Genomic DNA, 17,972 nt, shown 5'->3' with positions numbered 1-17,972 from the left:
TTGGATGTGTGGAAGCCAGAAGACAATTGTGGGAGTGGGTTCTCTCCATCTGTGTGGGTTCTGGGAATCAAACTCAAGCCATCAGGCTCCGTGTCAATCATTCTCACTCTCTGATCTCTCCACTCCATGGCTGGATTTTCTGTAGCTATTTTGGACTAAACGTTAGGAATGGAAGCTCCCCGTGGTTAAAGCAAAAAGATAAAAAGGTCTTGGATCCTCGATATCATAGAGTCTTTTCCAAGCTCTGAATAGACTCCACATGATAGAGAAAAGTATTACTTCCTTTATATTTTAGGTTGTTTTTCTAAAATTAGAAACCCAACCATTCTAACCCAGTAACAAGTGTGAAGAAATACAGGTAAGGCTTGAGAAGCTATAATCATAATGACAGTAATGCTTTGCTTATTGAAGCAAGGTTTTGGGCTGCCCAGGAGAGCATAGCCCTTAGCATTTTCCCGAGCGAGCGCTGGTGTCAGGCACGTGCTACCACACTCGGTTCTTCCTGACTTGGAGGCAGTTTTCAGTTACAAAGCACTTCCAGATACAGTTCTTGCTTGAGGTCCACAGCTGCATTAAAATACATTAAAATCTTTCATGGGTGAAGAAATGGAGAGCCAGAGAAAATCAGTAGCTAACACACCTGGTGAGGAGCTGAAACTTTCCTCCTCCCACTGACCTGGTTCCACAGCCAGCACTCATGAATGCCAGCAGGGCAGGTCACGAAGGTTCAGGTTTTGCCTGATGCTGGATGTGAAAGCAAAGAGCTCGCCCCAAGAGAGCCCAGATGCCTGGAACTGGAAAACTATAAGGAAACAGTTTGGGGGCAAAGGGTAGATCAGCGGCAGACTGCCTAACGTGTGAGACCCTGGGCTCCAGCCCCAAGACTTGGAAAAATGAAAATGAAGAAAGCTCTTTTTTTTTTTTTTGTACAGCAATCACCTTGTGCATAAAGCAATTCTGCTGCTGTAGGGGACGATGTGGGGCACAGGAAGAAGGAAGCTGTAGAGAATAAAGAGAAGTGAACAGCAGAAGAGGATTGGAGGGAAATGTGTTTGCCAGCTGGCGGGCTCACGAGCCCATTTTAGAAGTAATCAGGAGTCATCAGATGCTTAGCCCGAGTCTGCTGAGTGTCTTGTGACCCTGTAAATGTTTTCTTGGTATCAAAGGGATCTGCTTCTCTTCACGGTCCTCCCTCCTCAGAGGATAGCCTGGGACTCTTCGGAAGTCTTTCCTCTTCAGTGACAACTTTGCCAACTCCTTCCCAGTTCCTTTCTTGAAATCTAGCCCCAAACCCTGATCCAGAAACTAGGAGTGATGGTATATGCCAGCTCTTAGGGAGAGGTGGGCACCCAGGTTCTCACTGTCCTAACAGCAGGCAATCGTGAAATTTCATTAGTCAGAATGTGGAAGCCAGGCCTTACAGCAAGCTATGTGCCTCCTATTCCCACAAGCTGTCTCCCCAGGTTGTGTCCTAAGAAACAAAGAGCCCCAGAAATCCCATTCTGTCCAGTCTCCATGGCCCCTGTAACCTTGACTCGCCCACCCCATCTTGGCTCTGGAAGCACATTAAAGCAAGCTTCCAATGCCTGCTCCCGGTTGGCCTAGGCCCCTCCCAGCTGTGATCTACCCACTTGCTCTCTCTCTTCATCTCTCTGGTCTGGGATTCCTGGCTGTGCTCCCTGGCTTTGATATTTGCTTCTGAGTTCTCTGCTTTGGCAACTCACCACATTCCCCTGTGGCTTTTGGGGCCTCTAGATTTTGTTGGTCAGCCCTCGGCTGTGTCTCCTCCTCTGATTTTATGTCCTTCCTTGGCCTTGCATGAGGAACATTCTGGTTTGGGCTCTGCAGAATCCTACGGGTAGGTCAGAGGTGGAAGTGGCATTGAGGTAACTTGTAGAGAGCAAAGAAGACACCCGCTACCCTCAATCTGTGGCCACGGTTGCTCCTCTTGTGAGAGAGACACAGGCACAAGGCACCCATCACTGTTGGCTGCAGAGCTGTAACATCAACCTAATGCTCAAAGCACCAGGCCTTGCACATCCCACAAACCACTCCTGAGCTCACAGGAAGTGTCTGGTTCTGTTCTAGTTCCTTGAGACGTGGCTGTGAAGCAAACCAAAGCCTGCATTCCAGTTTGGAAGAGTCCTAAAGAAGAGAAATAAAATCAAGGAAGACCTCCATCTATTTCTCTTGCTGAGAATTGTCAGCATTAAGTCTCGAGTCTGCCTCCACACTTGAGAGCATGGTTGCACACACATGTGTCTAGGGACATGCGTGAGCATGTGGGTACTCACATACACACACACACACACACACACACACACACACACACACACCCCTCATCAGTAGAAGTTCAGAATAACACCATTGCTCTGAAGTGGCAGGAACGGGTTGCTGGTAGGAGGTGTACATTGGAGGGAATGGGGGGGCTCTGACAAGGCTTGGGGCAGTTCCAGGGCTTCTTAACTGGAACGGTGTGCAAGATCACATGCACAAGCAGATACAGGGGAAGATTAACAGTTTCCAGGGCTAGGAAGTATGGCTCCGGATCAGCCGGTGCATACCTCAGGGACTTTTGGGGAATACAGAGTTGCTACTCACTTTGGTCCAGACCTGTGGGTGATTCCCATGCACACTGAAGGCCGAGAAGCAACTGGGCAACGAGGACTGGAGTTTTTGACTAAATGCAGGTGGTTTTTGTTGGTTTTTTTTTCTTCATATTTTTTGAGACAAGATCAGGAATTCCAGGCTGACCTCAAATTATCAATCCTCCTGCTTCAGCCTCCCTTGTGTTGGGATTATGGGTGTGTACTGTTGGCTATTCACACCAACTCCATTTGAACTCAGAGATTGCCTTCGTAAGCCCCAAACCCGGAGACCTCCAGGTACCAGACTCCAGCCCTAGACTACTCTCCAAGCCCTGCTGAAGAACTACTTCCAGTAGGAGCTCCTAAGGACCCTTTCTTAGTCTACCCCTGACTCCAGGTGGGAGAGTGGCCAGGCCCCGCCCTAAAGAGAAATAAACACCAACCCTTGAGCTTGTCCCCAAATCAGGCCACGTAATTTCTCCAATCCCAGGCCATCTTAGAGAGCTCTACTCCCTATCCCCCTAAAAAACCCTGTATAAACCCTGTCTTCTTCTCAGTTCTCTGTTGCTTCTCTCTTACCTGAGCAGAGCCATCTGCTTTCCTGGGTTTCCCGCCCCCCCAAAACCTCTTGTGTGACTTTGTAATATTCCTTGGCTCCTTACTGTCCTAGACAGCTTTCCGATTGGAGCTGTGACACAGGTACGCTGTGCCTGACTACTTAGAGCATTTTTAACTGTTTCAACTAAGAGGCATCATTCTACACCTTTTCTTCTTTTATTTGGTATGGGGAAGAAACCCAGGGCTCGGCACATGGCAAACGCTCTCTACCACTGAACCTCCCGTCCAAGCCTACATTTATGCTCGTCTGCAAACTGCTACTTGTTTGCCAATTATTTTATTGCCTGGGGAGAACTTTTAATGTAATAGAGTTATGTAATGTTAGAAGATATTTCTATATTATTTTTTCAGTTTATTGAAATTATATTTTTTATTTATTTTATTATGTTATATTATTTTGAGATAGGATATGACAGTACAGCTCAGTCTTGCCTGGAAGCTTCTGTGTAGCCCGACGTGGTCATGAGTTTGTGATTCTCGTGCCTTGGACGCCAAGGTACTGAGAGTGCAGACCCATATAGTCAGACAAAAGCTTAAGTTTTATGGCCCTGTTTTGTGAGGTTCGGTGAGCCCATCATGTATCTGTGCTCACTGGTGTTTTTATGTTATTCCTCCTTCACATGCTGTTTGACTAACACTCCGTTAGCTCTCGAGTTCTCCCCACCTTTAATATCACTTACAAACTTGAGTAATTAAATTGGCTTAGACAGCTTAAAATATAATTAAGTGTTTGAAACACTTGGCGTCTAACATCTGCCTAAGGCAGACTCAGAAATGTTACAAGATCTTAGAAGTAAGTGTTTAACGCTCAGAAGAATGTCACACAGTGTTCAAAAAACACAGGGCTTCCAACACTAAACACCACGAAGCATGCTTTTGGATGTTCCCAACACATTAAAAGGCAGGTTTTTAAAAATTCTACCCTTCAAATTGGTTAAGTTGGGTGCAGGGGAGTGGGGAGAAGGGTGCAGACAACAGGGCTGTGGGAAGGAGGAGGGTGGACAATAAAGTGCGAAGACAGGAGGGTAGAAAAACCACAAGAACAAATTGGGTTTGGTTTTTCAGACAGGGCTTCTCTCTGTACCCCTGGCTGTCCTGGAACTTACTCTTGTAGCAACCTGCTATTACAGACCAGCTTTGAACTCACCTGCTCCTGCCTCTTGAGTGCTGGGGTTAAAGGCATGTGTGTTTTTTTTTTTAAACAAAACAAAACAAAATAAAAAACACTACATCTGGCCAAATTTTGTTTGAAAATTTTCTAATGAGACCCAATTCTTTGAAAACAAACAAATAAATAAATAAAATTTAAAAGTCTTGGATTAAGTTGAAAATTAACTGCTTTGGAATTTACATGTTGTTCTGATTTTTCAGATTAAACAAAAAACAAGAATTCTTTTAGAGAGTGGTGGCCGGGCCAGGGAGCTAGCTCAGTTGGTAAAGTGCTTACATCTCAAACACAGGAACCTGAGTTCAATGTCCCAAACCACTCTTAACAGCTAGGTGCGTAGCGTACAACTGTAACCCTAGATCTGAGAAGTCAGAGACAGGTTGAATCCTGGAACTCACTGGCCAGTGTGAATCCACGAGGCCCAGGCTCATGAGAGACCTTGACTTAAAAAAAAAAGTGAAGCATGTTTGAGGAAGACTCTGGGCATCAGCTCTGGGCTCTGCATGCACATGTGAAAACATGTACACACACACACACACACACAAATACATCTCTTTAGTTCTCTCTGTCTCTGTCTCCCCCCCACACACACACATACACACTAGCTAATATTGACTCTCAAGTGAATTTTACCACCATTTTTTTAAAAAAGCAAAAAGAAGAAGAAGAAGAAGAAGAAGAAGAAGAAGAAGAAGAAGAAGAAGAAGAAGAAGAAGAAGGAGAAGAAGAAGAAGAAGAAGAAGAAGAAGAAGAAGAAGAAGAAGAAGAAGAAGAAGAAGAAGAAGAAGAAGAAGAAAAGAAGAAGGAGAAGGAGAAGGAGAAGGAGAAGGAGAAGGAGAAGAAGAAGAAGAAGAAGAAGAAGAAGAAGAAGAAGAAGAAGAAGAAGAAGAAGAAGAAGAAGAAGAAGAAGAAGAAGAAGAAAAACACCACAAAACCAAACCAAACAAAACAACAAAACCAAAAAAGAAAAAATTAAAATTATCCTTCTGGTTATAGTATAATCACACTGTCCTAAAACCCATGACAAGTGTGGTGATAAAATTCAATGTCTAATCATCGTAATATTTTAAAGAATCAGCCTCACAGATGGGCTAATATGACTCAGTTGAAGATTTAAGGGCCCAGTGTGAGAGCACACTAACCCTGGTGAGAACTTGGGCTGGCCTCTCAGCTCACCGCATTTCAAACTCTGGGGCTGGACTACAGTTACAGATTAGAGTTATGGATGTCAGGGTGCTGCTTTGCTACGGCTAGGTGGGGAGCAGGGGGTGTCTGGGAGACGGGACACTGAGCCTGCAGATTTGAGTGTCTGGCATGGATGATGCTTTCAGAGTCAACTCCTCAGGCTGGCGTTTATGCAGGAAGCGGCAGTACAACTACGTCTATTCAGGGTGGCCAGGTGCATCTTTCATCATGCCTGGGCGTCCCCTAAACCTCCTACGTGATCCAAGTACAGCAAATGCTCGGCGTCATTAGTAACCAAAATTTGGCTGTGGTGTCGCCAGGATTTGATTCTGGAATGTCCTCCAAAGCCAGAATGTTAAAGGCTTAGTCCGCTGAGCTACTGGGAGGGGGTGGAGACGTAAGGAGGGGATGCCTAGTAAGAGGTTTTTAAGGAATTATTTTGCCCCCCCCCCCCCCGCTTGAGACAAGATGTTATTCAGTCACCGTGGCTGATGAGGTCCTTGCCCAGGTTGGCCTTGAACTCAGGACAATCTTCTTGCCTCAGCCTCCCACATGTCGGTATCCAGAAACTCTCTGATACAACCAGCTTGTTAGTGAGCACACTGCTTTTCCATTCTGGTCTTTTCTTCCTTTTGTCTTTGCTGGGGATCGATCCCAGCCGCCTACAGTATGCTTTGCGCATGCCCAGATACAGGCCTCCAATAGCCTGACCACTTAAAGACACGGGGCTTCCTCCGAGAGCAGCTGATTCAGTGTAGGAGTAAGGAAAGCTGGGGTAAATCTGGTAGCTGAGGCCAGAAGCACATTAGTCTCTAGCCAGGTTGATGACAGCATTAAAAGAAAGACAGACTCAGAAAAAAAAAAACCACACCAAACCAAGACAACCGATAGCAAAACTGGAACCAAACAAAACCCAGAAAACAATCTGAGCTTTGACCATCACTGTTTCAGAAAGAAATCATGTATGAAACAGAAAAACTGTTCTGTAATGACAACGTATGTGTGTTCGAGTAAAAAGATATACCTGTGTGCGTGCGTGTCCATGTGCGAGCATGCATGCATGTTCTCTAAATGGCCACTGTGCAAACAAACCCAGGATCGTTGGCTGATTAGTTTTCTGTTACTATAAAGATACTGTTTGTATGCCAGGCAAACTGCCGGTGACTGAGCCTAACGTCTGAAGTTATCAGTGTGCCCTCGTAGGGGATTGTGGGATCCTGGTCTCCTTCTGGTTTCCTATTTCAGTCATGGGTGACCAACTGTGCTCTGTGGTGAGAGGCTTCAGAATGTACTACCTCCACACAGGCCCTGAAGCAACAGGCAGTCACTGGTGGGTTGAAACCCCAAACTATGCATTCACAGAAACCTTTGGTCTCCATAAACTGATTTATGTCTGCTATTTTCTTTTCTTTTTTTTTTTAAAGCAATAACGAGCTAACCAACATGGGTTTGTATATCGATTGAACAATGGGGGAACTCACACACATGTGCCTTTTTTCTTTTTACAGCACATAATCTGTTGTTATGACAGAGTCGGACTTTTCATAAAAGATTGTGTTTTTGATATTCTAATGGTCAAAGCCTGCCTTTTCCTCCCCTTCTGTGTCTGTTTTTCTTTTACTACCATAGTCAACATCGGCAGGGAACAACGTGTTTCTGGCCCCAGCTACCAGATTTACTTTGATTGGTCTTGCAGTCGGTCTTGTGTGGAATCAGCTGCTCTCCCAGGAAGCCCTGTGTCTTTAAGTGCATAAAGGCTGTTAACGTGAACACTAAATCACATCATCTACTGAGGACTGAAGGCAGTGTGGCCGCCGCTAGGCTCCTCCAGTGAGAACTGGAAAATGAGTTCGCACTGATGTATCCAATTTAACTCCAACTCCAATAAGTCCTTCAAAAAAAATTACCCTCTGGTAAGAGGTTTCCATTTAGTCTACCCGCTACCCTTTGTGGTCATCCTCAGGTCCTTGTGCCTGCTAGGCAAGCACCCTACCATTGAGTGATACATACTCCCAGCCCCTCTCCACTTGGAACTTTCAATTCCTTCTACCTTTACTCTTTGTTAAAAGTTACCAGATCTTCCTCCTCCTCTCCTTCATCGGATCTTCCACAATGTACTGCTTCGGATAGAAAGGTAACATTTGTAACCAAAGACTCTCTTAAAACCCAACTCTACAGTACTAAGCTATCTGGTATGTCTTTTGTCATATTTCCCATGAGACAGGTCTCCTGTAGTCCAGATTGGCTTCAAACTTGATATACAGCCTGGGATGACCTTAAAGTCCTGATCCTCCTGTGTCTACCTCCCAAGGCTAGCCTGGGCTACTTGTGTGAGAACCTGTCTAGACAGACAGAAAGAAAGATGAGAGAAAGAAGGAAAGCAAGCAGAAAAGGAAGGAAGGAAGGAAGGAAGGAAGGCAGGAAGGAAGGAAGGAAGGAAGGCAGGCAGGCAGAGGATACTTGTGTTTGTCTGACCCAGGGCACTAAGCACTTACAGCTCTGTGTGGCTTAAAGTACAGGGAGCTGTTTGCTGTTACTCTTTTAACAGATGACCAGCTGCTGTTAGAGCTGTAGAGGAGGAACCAGAATCTCCCATGAAGAAGTGATATGTCAAGAATCGAGAGTTCTAGACATCTTATTAGAATAAGATGTAGCATATCAAATCTTAAATAGGCAAGGAGTCTAGGGCAGGAGGAGATGGCTCAGTAAGGAAAGTGCTTGCTTATAAGCATGACTTCAGGTCACCGGAACCCACACAAAAAATAAACCTGGGTGTGGTGCTGCGTGTCTGTAATCCCAGTACAGGGAAGGCTGAGACACGTGGGTCCCTAGAGCCCACTGGGCAGGTAGTCTAGTCAAATTGGAAAACTCCATGCTCAGTGTCTCAGAAAATAAGTTGGAGGGACTGGTAAGGTGGCTCAGCAGGTAAGGGTACTTGCTGTCAAGCCTGAGTCTGAGCCCTGGAATTTACATGCCGGAAGGAGAGAACTGACTCCCACAAGGGGTCCTCTGACCTCCACGGGGACACTTTAGTACTCATGGGTCACACACACACACACACACACACACACACACACACACACACGGACACATGAATAAATATATTTTTTGAAAGAGAAAATAAAATGGAAAGTGACTGAGAAAGACACCCTCTGGTCTGCACACCCATGTACATGAATTCATGCAGGTCACACACACACATGCGTATGCACAGGGAGACATACAAAAGATGCAAAACAAATTCATCCAGATTTAAGGGGAAATGCACTGAGTGGGAAGTTCCTCCTGACCTACTTGTTAGAATGACAGGAGAGGAAGTGACTAAAAATGAGCTAAAAGAGGTACGGGAAAAAGACCAACGACGCCATCTGGGCTGCCTAATCTTCATTGTCAGTTTGACTAAATTCAAGATCACCTAGGAAATGGTGAAGGACATCTTTCCGTGTGTCTGAGGGGATTGCCAGAGAGAGTCGACCAAGAGGGAAAGACAGCTCAGAAGGTGGGTGGCCCCATTCAATATATTGAGGATTCTAGGTGGGGAAAATGGAGACAAGGAAGCCAGTACTGCCACACAAGCTTCTTCCTGAGAGAGTGTGTCTGGTGCCACTCCCATCCCGGTAGGGCATCAGACTCCAGCCTGGACCTCATATCAGGCCTTCAGTGTCAGACAGGACCACTGAAGCTTCCAGATTCTTGAATGAGTAGCTACCAGATTCTCAGGCTCTCCAGCATGTCGAGAGCCATTGTTGGATTATCTAGTCCCTATGGGGTAAGCCCCGAGCCCCTTTTTATAATATATTACACACACACACATGCACGCGCACTGTGCCTCTAGGGAGCCTAACTAATAGCATCTGATGGCCAAAGTGGATGGATCCCAGGCAGACTTGTTCAAAATAGCCAGTGTAAAAAGGTAAAAAACCCAGTGCTGCCGAGACAATGACATTTGTCCTCTGTAATGAACGTGGAAATTGATGGCAGTTTCACTGAGCTGGGGCACTTAGCAAAGGAGGGATTAGCATGCGCTAAGGAGATGGGTTTTGTAATTAGTTTTAAAATTAGACTATGTTGGTTTTTTTTCTTAGCAGTTAGATTTTCAAAGCAACTATATCCCACAGAGACACTGCTTTTGCCCTATTGTGGATTCTTTAAGTGCCACCTGTAGGTCAACAGGGAGACCATATAATAATTCTGTTCCAAGACCTTGTTCTCCTTTTTAAGAGATACATTGTATTGTTAAGCAAAAGCCAGTGAAGACCTGGTTATAGTCAAAGAAAAAGGAGCAGATGGCCTGCCCTAGTTAATTTCCCAAGCTCTGAGTTTGTGCGGCTAAGTCAGGGAGTGCAGTCCCAGATTCTTGGGGCAGCAGAAGAATGTGCTTAATTTCTCACTGGGGAAGGCCTCTCTAGCCCAGACTAGCCTTCAACCCATGATCCTCCTGTGTCAGCCTTCGAAGTGCATGGGTTACTGGTTAAGGTTAAGGGTTTCCATGCTATAGTCAGCCACTAACTTTGTTTACGTTTTTCTTCATTGAAAAGCACATTTAGTATGTGTTAATTTCATACATGTCTATAATGTTCTGACCACACATACGTATCCTTACCCTTTCTAATCCCACTCACATTTTCCCCAACAAGTCCCCCTCTTACCTACCTACACATTTTATGGTGCACTACGTTTAATTATGACAGCTTGTGTGAGCATAGGTGAGGAGTTTTGTACTTGGGCATGATCAACTTACCATTAGCTACATCACTGGGGGAAAAAAGACTTCCTCTCTCCCTAGCAGCCATCACCAGTCAAGAACCCCTTAGTCAGTGGTGGGACCTCATAAACCTCTTCCCCTGTCTGCAGTGGACTACTGAAAGACTCAGTCTTCCACAGTGGAATTCTTAAGTGCAGCAGCCACGCTGTGTCCAGAAAGCAGCGTCTCCCAGTGTCCTTCCATGCCCTGTGGCTGACATCCCTTCTTTTCTCCAGTTTTAGAAGCTAATACTAGATTTCTGTCAACTAAGCTTTTGGCAATTAATTGATGAATTTAATCATTGAGACAGGCATTGGGTGACCCAGTCTGGCTTTGAACTTGCTAATAGCCAAGGGTGACCTTAAATTCCTTAGCTTCTTATCGACATTTTTCAAGTGCGAGGATTACAGGTAGAAGTTTTTCATATTTACAGGTATCTACAAATATTAAGTAAAAAGGTAATATAATTTTAGTTTTTTACTGAGTATGGAATGTATCCGAATAGTACTTGCCCAACGTATTACAACTGTACATAGCATCTGATCTGATATATACATTTTATTTTATTAATTATTCAGAAATTTGTAGAAATTAGATATTGTTTTGCATTTGTGACTAACCATGCTATCATCTTAAAATTTCTTTTATATGCATATTACTTGTTCTTAATAGAGTTGAATTTTGTTAAAGGACATTTATTGACATTTAATCTGTTCAGTGTATGGTGGGCACATTATGAAATCAGTGGAGGTACGATGAACCATAAGCAGAGGTTTATGTCTAACCGTGCGCTAATTACCACAACTGTGTATCAAAATGAAAAACATAGCAGAACTTCCGTTACAGGATTCTTAATCATCTGAGTTGTAGCCATTACTCACTACCAATTTACACGCAGCATCTGCTAGAACTGACATTTGATTTTTTTTCCTTAAGAGAGAATGAATAGATAGATGACATTTCGGAGTAGACATTAATTTTTCTTGTGGACATAAAAAGAACACTGTAACCAAGATCAGTATTGATGACCAGGAATAGTTACATGTGTCTGTAATCCTAGCACATGGGACCTAGAGCCAGGAGGATCCCAAGTTGAAGGCTAACCTGGGCTACATAACGAGTCCTTGTTTCAAAACCCCAAAAGGAAAGTGTGCATGTGTGATATAAAAACAACATCGATACCCCGTGATAGCCTCTAGTTTTTTGTGTAGGTGAAGATGCTTTTGAATTCTGAATCTCCTTCCTTATCTCTCACGTTTACATGCCTGGGTCACCACCCCTGGCCCCATTTTCCCTTCCCCTTCTCCCTCCCTCTCTGCCTCCCTCCTCTCTCTTTTTTCTTCCTTTCTCCCTTCTCCATCTTTCTTCTTCCTTCCTTTCTTCCTTCCTTCCTTTCTTCTTCCTTTCTTTTTTCCTTTCTTTCTTTCTTTCTTCCCTCTTTCTTTCTTTCTTTCTTTCTTCCTTTCTTTTTCCTTTCTTTCCTTTCTTTCTTTCAGTGTGTACGTGTGTGCATGTGTGTGGATGCTGTCTGAGTGGAGGCCTGATGCTGAAATTGCGTGCCTTTCTCAACCACCCTTCACCTTGCTTGCAGAGGTCTTTGCTGAACCTGGAGCTGAGATTCAGTCAGAAACTGTAGGATCACCCCCAGCTTCTGACTCCTTAGTGCTGGGATTGCAGGCATCTGCCATTCCTGCTGGCTTCGATGTGTGTACTGGGGGGAGACCCATAGTTCAGTCCCTGCACTTGCATGCACCTTATCCACTGGGCTATCCATTCTTCCTCCATTCTGGTTTTTGAGACAGGGTCTCACTCTAGTTGTGTGGAACTATGTTGCCCAGGTAGGCCTTGAACTCTTGGCACTGTTCCAGCCTCAGCATCCATCCACAGTACTAGCTTTTCGAAGGCAGGTTTCCACGTCTGGCTTATCTCCTTCCTTACTTCCCTTTTGTGGCAATGGGAATTGGACCCTGGGCCTGAAGCATGGGAAGCACACATTCTACTACAGACCACACCCTCAATCTCTACATTTTAGTTTTGGTATTAATGAACTCTTCTCTGTCGTAAATAAATACTCAGAGCCCAAGCTCCTGGCCACTCTGTATGTCTTATGAACCATCATCCTCTGGTCATCTCATCGGCAGTCACACAGTTTAATTTGGCCCAACTCTATTCAGTGCACTTGGCTTTGATTCCAATTTGGAAGCATTGGCTTTGACTCCTTTTGGCTCTCTAGGAGCCGAGAGCCGTCTTTGCCTTCTGACTCCTGCCTGCATTCTGTGCTTTAGATTACGACGTGTCATTTTTCCTTTCTGTCATTTTCGGGACTCCTCTCAAGCTGTCCCTGTGTGTGCATGCTGCCCATCCACTCTTTAAGAAGGCTGGGCTTTTGGAGGGAATATAATCAGTACATGTCTAACAGTGCTCACTCATTTGGTTCTCATTTTTAAAGTATGTAAGTCAACGGATTTCTTTTTTACACAGTATGTATGGTGGGAAAAGCAAATAGCCCAGTGCTCACCAGTTTGGACCGCAGGTGGACACACTCCTCTCTGCCCATCATCATCTGTCAAGCGCCATCCTGAATGCTTTGCCATACCTTAGCTCCCACCATGTCTAGCTGCACCCTCCCATCTCCCAGCTCTGTGCTGGGCTGCCTTACCACAGCCAGCAAAAGGCTTTCTAATCCCCCTTTCTTCCTTAGAGGACAAACCCTAAGAGACGCTCAAGATCTCAGTCTCCAAGGCTAGAGAGATGGCTCAGTGGTTAAGAGCACTGGCTGCTCTTCCAGAGGTCCTGAGTTCAATGCCCAGCAAGCATAGGGTGGTTCATAACCATCTGTAATGGAATATGATGCCCTCTTCTGGTGTATCTGAAGACAGCTACAGTGTACTTATATAAATAAATAAATAAATAAATAAATAAATAAATAAATAAATCTTAGAAAAAAAATCTCAGGCTCCTGGAGCTCGTGACCCTGCCTACTGCCCCTTGGTGTGTGAGCACATACTGGCCCAGACTAAATTCTATGCCATTTTTCCTTCTTTTCTTTGTGAGATGGAGTGTCTTACTACATCGCTTTCACTGGCCTTCTCCCAGATGTTGGGAATACAGGTATGTGTCACTATGCAGGGTGTGTTGGCTTACAAGTGTGTGTGTGTGTGGTGTGTGTGTGTGTGTGTGTGTGTGTGTGTGTGTGTCTGAGAAGAGAGAACTTCGAGTGAGGAAATTCCCCTACCAGACTGGCATGTAGACAGGTCAGTAAAACATTTTCATAATTAATCAGTGATCCTGAGGGTCTGTCCAGCCCACTGTGGGTGGTGCCACCCCTGGACAGGTGCACCTGGTTGTACAAGAAAGCAAGCTGAACAAGCCCTGGGTAGCAAGACAGTAAGAAGCACTCATCCACGGTCTCTGCATCAGTTCCGGCCCTGAGTTCCGGCTATGACTTGCCTTCACGAAGGACTGTAAACTGTAAGCTGAAAGAAACCCTTTCCTCCTCAAGTTGCTGATGGTCAGGGTCTTTGTCACAGCAATGGGACCGCAGCTGGGACACTGGGTTTAGCTCTTCCTTTCAATAAACAGCAATGGTGGCTGGGTGTGTCGTCGGAGCTTCTGTTCTGGCTCCGTCTAAAGATTCCTGGCTGACGTGGTAGAGTAAAAGGCACACCAGGGGTACCCTTGTGGCTGGTACCTGAAGACAGCTGCCAGCCGACTTCCAGCCAGAAGCAAAGACCCCCAGGCATCCAGCTACCAAGGAAAATGCAGACAACACCACCTTGACAACACTTTCTAAGATCCTGAGCTGTTGCCCTGCTAGGCCATGCTGGGACTAACTTAGAGAAACTGTGAAATACTAAATGCGTGTAGGGTTTTTGTTGTTTGGTTTATTTTCCTTCTTTATTCTTCTTTGTTTATTGTTTGTTTTTTTGAGAGAGTCTCACACGGTCTAGGCTGGCCTCAAACTCACTGCGTAGCCGAGACTGGCCATGAATTCCAGGTCCCCTTCCTCTACACTTCCAGGTGCTTGCAAAGGCAAGTGATGGGGAAGAACCGGCCAGGAGGAAAGACTAAGTGTATGGTCCCAGGTGGCCACACCTAGCTAAACGTGCAGTTTTCCCACCTCAGGTCTGTTCCCATCGAGTTCACAGCCGTAGATAACCAATAACTTACAATAACCCACAACATGTGGCATCTCCAGCCCCAGGACATGGTAGCTGATTTTACTACAAGTCACAGCTTAAGAACTGAAAAGCAAGGTCCCCGTCTCCTGTTCTTTCCATCCCCTTCGCCTATCTGTGGGTGAGCCATGCAGGCATGCCATCGTCTTCTCTGGAGCCTCTTCTACTGCCTGACCTGGTCCTCATCGTCAAAACATCTACCCCCATCTTGCATCCCCGTGCACTCACTTCTGCCCTCATCGTGAGCAGATTCAGAGGAGTGAAATTTCCAACGGGCAGACACTTGGTTTCTTGGTTTTTCCGTTTGAAGACTGTCTCTCTTCCTAATCCACTCCCAGGGAATCGATGGGCTCCTAAATCAGCGAGTCAGAGCCCATCTCCTCTGGTGTCCTTCTCCTTTCCCTCCAGCTGCCTCATTCAGTTCTTCTCACTACAATGGTCTTTCCCACCATCTGCATCTAAGAGCTGGGGCTCTACTTAATTCCCCACACACTGTTGATTATTTTACTGTCCTCCTCTCCCGATGAACCTTAGAATACATGTCAATGACAGTCTCAAGCCTCTAACATGTTATCACAGTGGTTTGACAAGATCCAAACTTCAGATGAACTCAACCGTCCCATAACACCATGCCTGTGGCAATCAACCCCAGGGCATACTGGTTTACATGAATGCTTGGTGACTGTGTCCAGGTCTTTCCTTCTTGGCTGGCTACTCCCCCTAAATGGGGAGTGTGTGTGTGTGTGTGTGTGTGTGTGTGTGTGTGTGTGTGTGTGTACAATTTTTTCTCTATTAGGTATGGTGGTGTATGCCTGTAATCCCAGTACTCCAGAGACTGAAGGTGTTAAGTTCCAATATAGACTGGGCTACATCGAACCTTGTCGATCGATCGATCGATCGATCAATCAATCAATCAATCACTGTCCTACTTCCTTGTGGAACTCCAAATACTTACACCATACATTTTAATACTGTCCCACATGCCTTGAGGCTTGGTTTTCTTACTCTTTTCATCTCTCTAAGATGGCTTATGCATTGACCTTCCTTCAAGACCATTTACCCTTTCCACTGAGCCCTTCAGCCGGGACTTAGTAGGCTCGCCTAGTTATTGTCATCATTTTTTTCCACTATGTAGCTGGCCTTGAACTTGCAGCAATTCTCCTGTCTCCACGTCCTATGTGTCAGGATTTCCGATCTGTGTCACCACCCCCAGTTTGATTTTCTTTATTTCGGAGAACTTATTTCTAAATGCTCTGTCCGGGTTTTCCAGTTTCTGCTTTCAGGCTGTGGTTTCCTCTGTGTGCCCGTTCTCTCTAGGTTCATTCCTTATTACCTTGGAACAATTGCAGCCATTTTAGAACCCTCTTTCTGATAATTCCAACCTCTGGGGTGTCTTTGGCTTCTATAATTTGTCTTTGCCTTGAGAGCGGTCATGGCTTTCTATATGCTATGAGCTTTTGGATATTACCTTAAAGATTTTGAAGACTGCATAAGGGAGACTTTAGATTTTATTTTATTCCTCAGAAAACTGTTGGTAGTTTTTATTTCAGTAGATGATCAATTTGGTTAAACTGAAAATCCTCCTGAGTCCCTGGCAGGCTGAGCTCCCACCTCGGCTCCATTCTTCTGCTGTAGCTGGGCTGGCTGCCTGGGATTTCCCTGTCCGGAATTCCTTCAATGATGGCCTCAAGTGTGGACCTGTGAACCAAATCAACCCTTCCCTCCCCAAATTGCTTTTTGTCACAGCAATAGTAACACACACACACACACACACACACACACACACACACACACACATTCCTTAAAAATCCTACCTACTCAGGACAGTTCTCCAGGGCTCTCAGTTTCTTGTTTGGTTGCTTTTGTATATTGTTCAGAGTAGAGAGCTATCGTGAGTATTGTTTGTGTGAGTATTAACTGTATGATTGGAGAGGAAGACCCTGCACACCACAGATTGGCCCCCGATCATGAGGTTGTGTTTTTGTTTTTCACAGTGCTGTGTACTGAATCCAGTGACTTCAAAAAAGATTATTTAATTTAATTTTATGTATGTGTATTTTTTTTCAGGTTTAGGGTTAGGGTTAGCAAAGACTTCTAGTAATGGTGGATACAAGGCCTGAACTTCTGTAACCTGGCAAGTCTTCCAGTGGAGGGATTAGGACATCAACTCAGCCACAAACCCTTGACCTACAATTATCCTGCCTGCAAGATGTGCTGGGGTAAGGGTGGCCAACCAACCATGTCAGGAGAAGGAGCCCATGCCCACGCCTGACACTGCCTGGATATACAAGAACCAGAGGCTAGATAGCCCAGAGACCTAGGATGGAAACAAATGCAACTGGAAAAAAAGTCAATGAAATGATTCCTAGAGATATTCTGCTGTACTTGTAGATCAGAGCCTAGCATAATCATCACCTGAGAGGCTTCATCTGGCAACTGATAGGAGTAGATGCAGAGACACACAGCCGAGCATCAGGCAGAGCCAGGGGTGAGAAGAGGGGGAGGAAGAACTGTAGGAGGCAGAGGGCCATGGACACCATAAGAACACAGCCCACAGAATCAACTAGCCAGGGCTCATAGAGGCTCTCAGAGACTAAGTGACAGTCAGGGAGATGTATGAGACTGACCCTAGACCCTCTGCGGTGTATGATAGAGTGGTCTAGGTTGATGTGCTTGTGGGACTGCAAACTGCTATCTCTCACTCTTTTGTCTGCTTTTGGGACCCTTTTCCTGCTACTGAGTTGCCCCATCTGGCCTTGATATAGAGTATGCGCCTAGTCTTGCTCTAACTTGTTATGCCATGGTTGGTTGATGGCCTTAGAGGACTGTGCTTCTCTTAAGGGACATGGAAAAGAGGATCTGGGGGAGAAGGAAGATGTAGGAGAGGAGGGGTGGGGTGGAAACTTTAGTCCAGAAGTAATGTATAAGAGAAGTAATATAAATTCATTAAAAGTTATTTATTGGGGCTGGAGATGTGGCTCAGTGGTTAAGAGCACGGACTGCTCTTCCAGAGGTCCTGAGTTTAAATCCCAGCAACCACATGGTGGCTCACAACCATCTGTAATGAGAGCTGAGGCCCTCTTCTGGTGTGTCTGAAGACAGCTACAGTGAATTCATATATACTAAATAAATAAATCTTTTAAAAAAAGTTATTTATTTTTATGTGTGTATGTATGTGTATATGTATATGTATATATGTGTATATGTGTATGTATATGTATATATGTATATGAGTATGTGCATGTGTATATGGGTATATGTGGATATGTATGTGTATATATGTGTATATGTGTATATGTGTATATGTGTATGTGTATATATATTTCCCTGTATGTGCATTATGTGTATGGCTGATGCCAGACGAGGGTACCAGATCACCTAGAAATGAATTTATAGGCAGTTATTAGCCATCCAACACAGTTGCTGGGATCTGACCTCAGCTCTTCTGGAAGAGCAACCTCCAGGCCCAGCCCTCCTATTTTCTTTTCTTT

Source organism: Rattus norvegicus, chromosome 4 (assembly GCF_036323735.1).
Source record: "Rattus norvegicus strain BN/NHsdMcwi chromosome 4, GRCr8, whole genome shotgun sequence".
Classification (NCBI taxonomy): domain Eukaryota; kingdom Metazoa; phylum Chordata; class Mammalia; order Rodentia; family Muridae; genus Rattus; species Rattus norvegicus.
Note: the sequence above shows the minus strand (reverse complement) of the source record.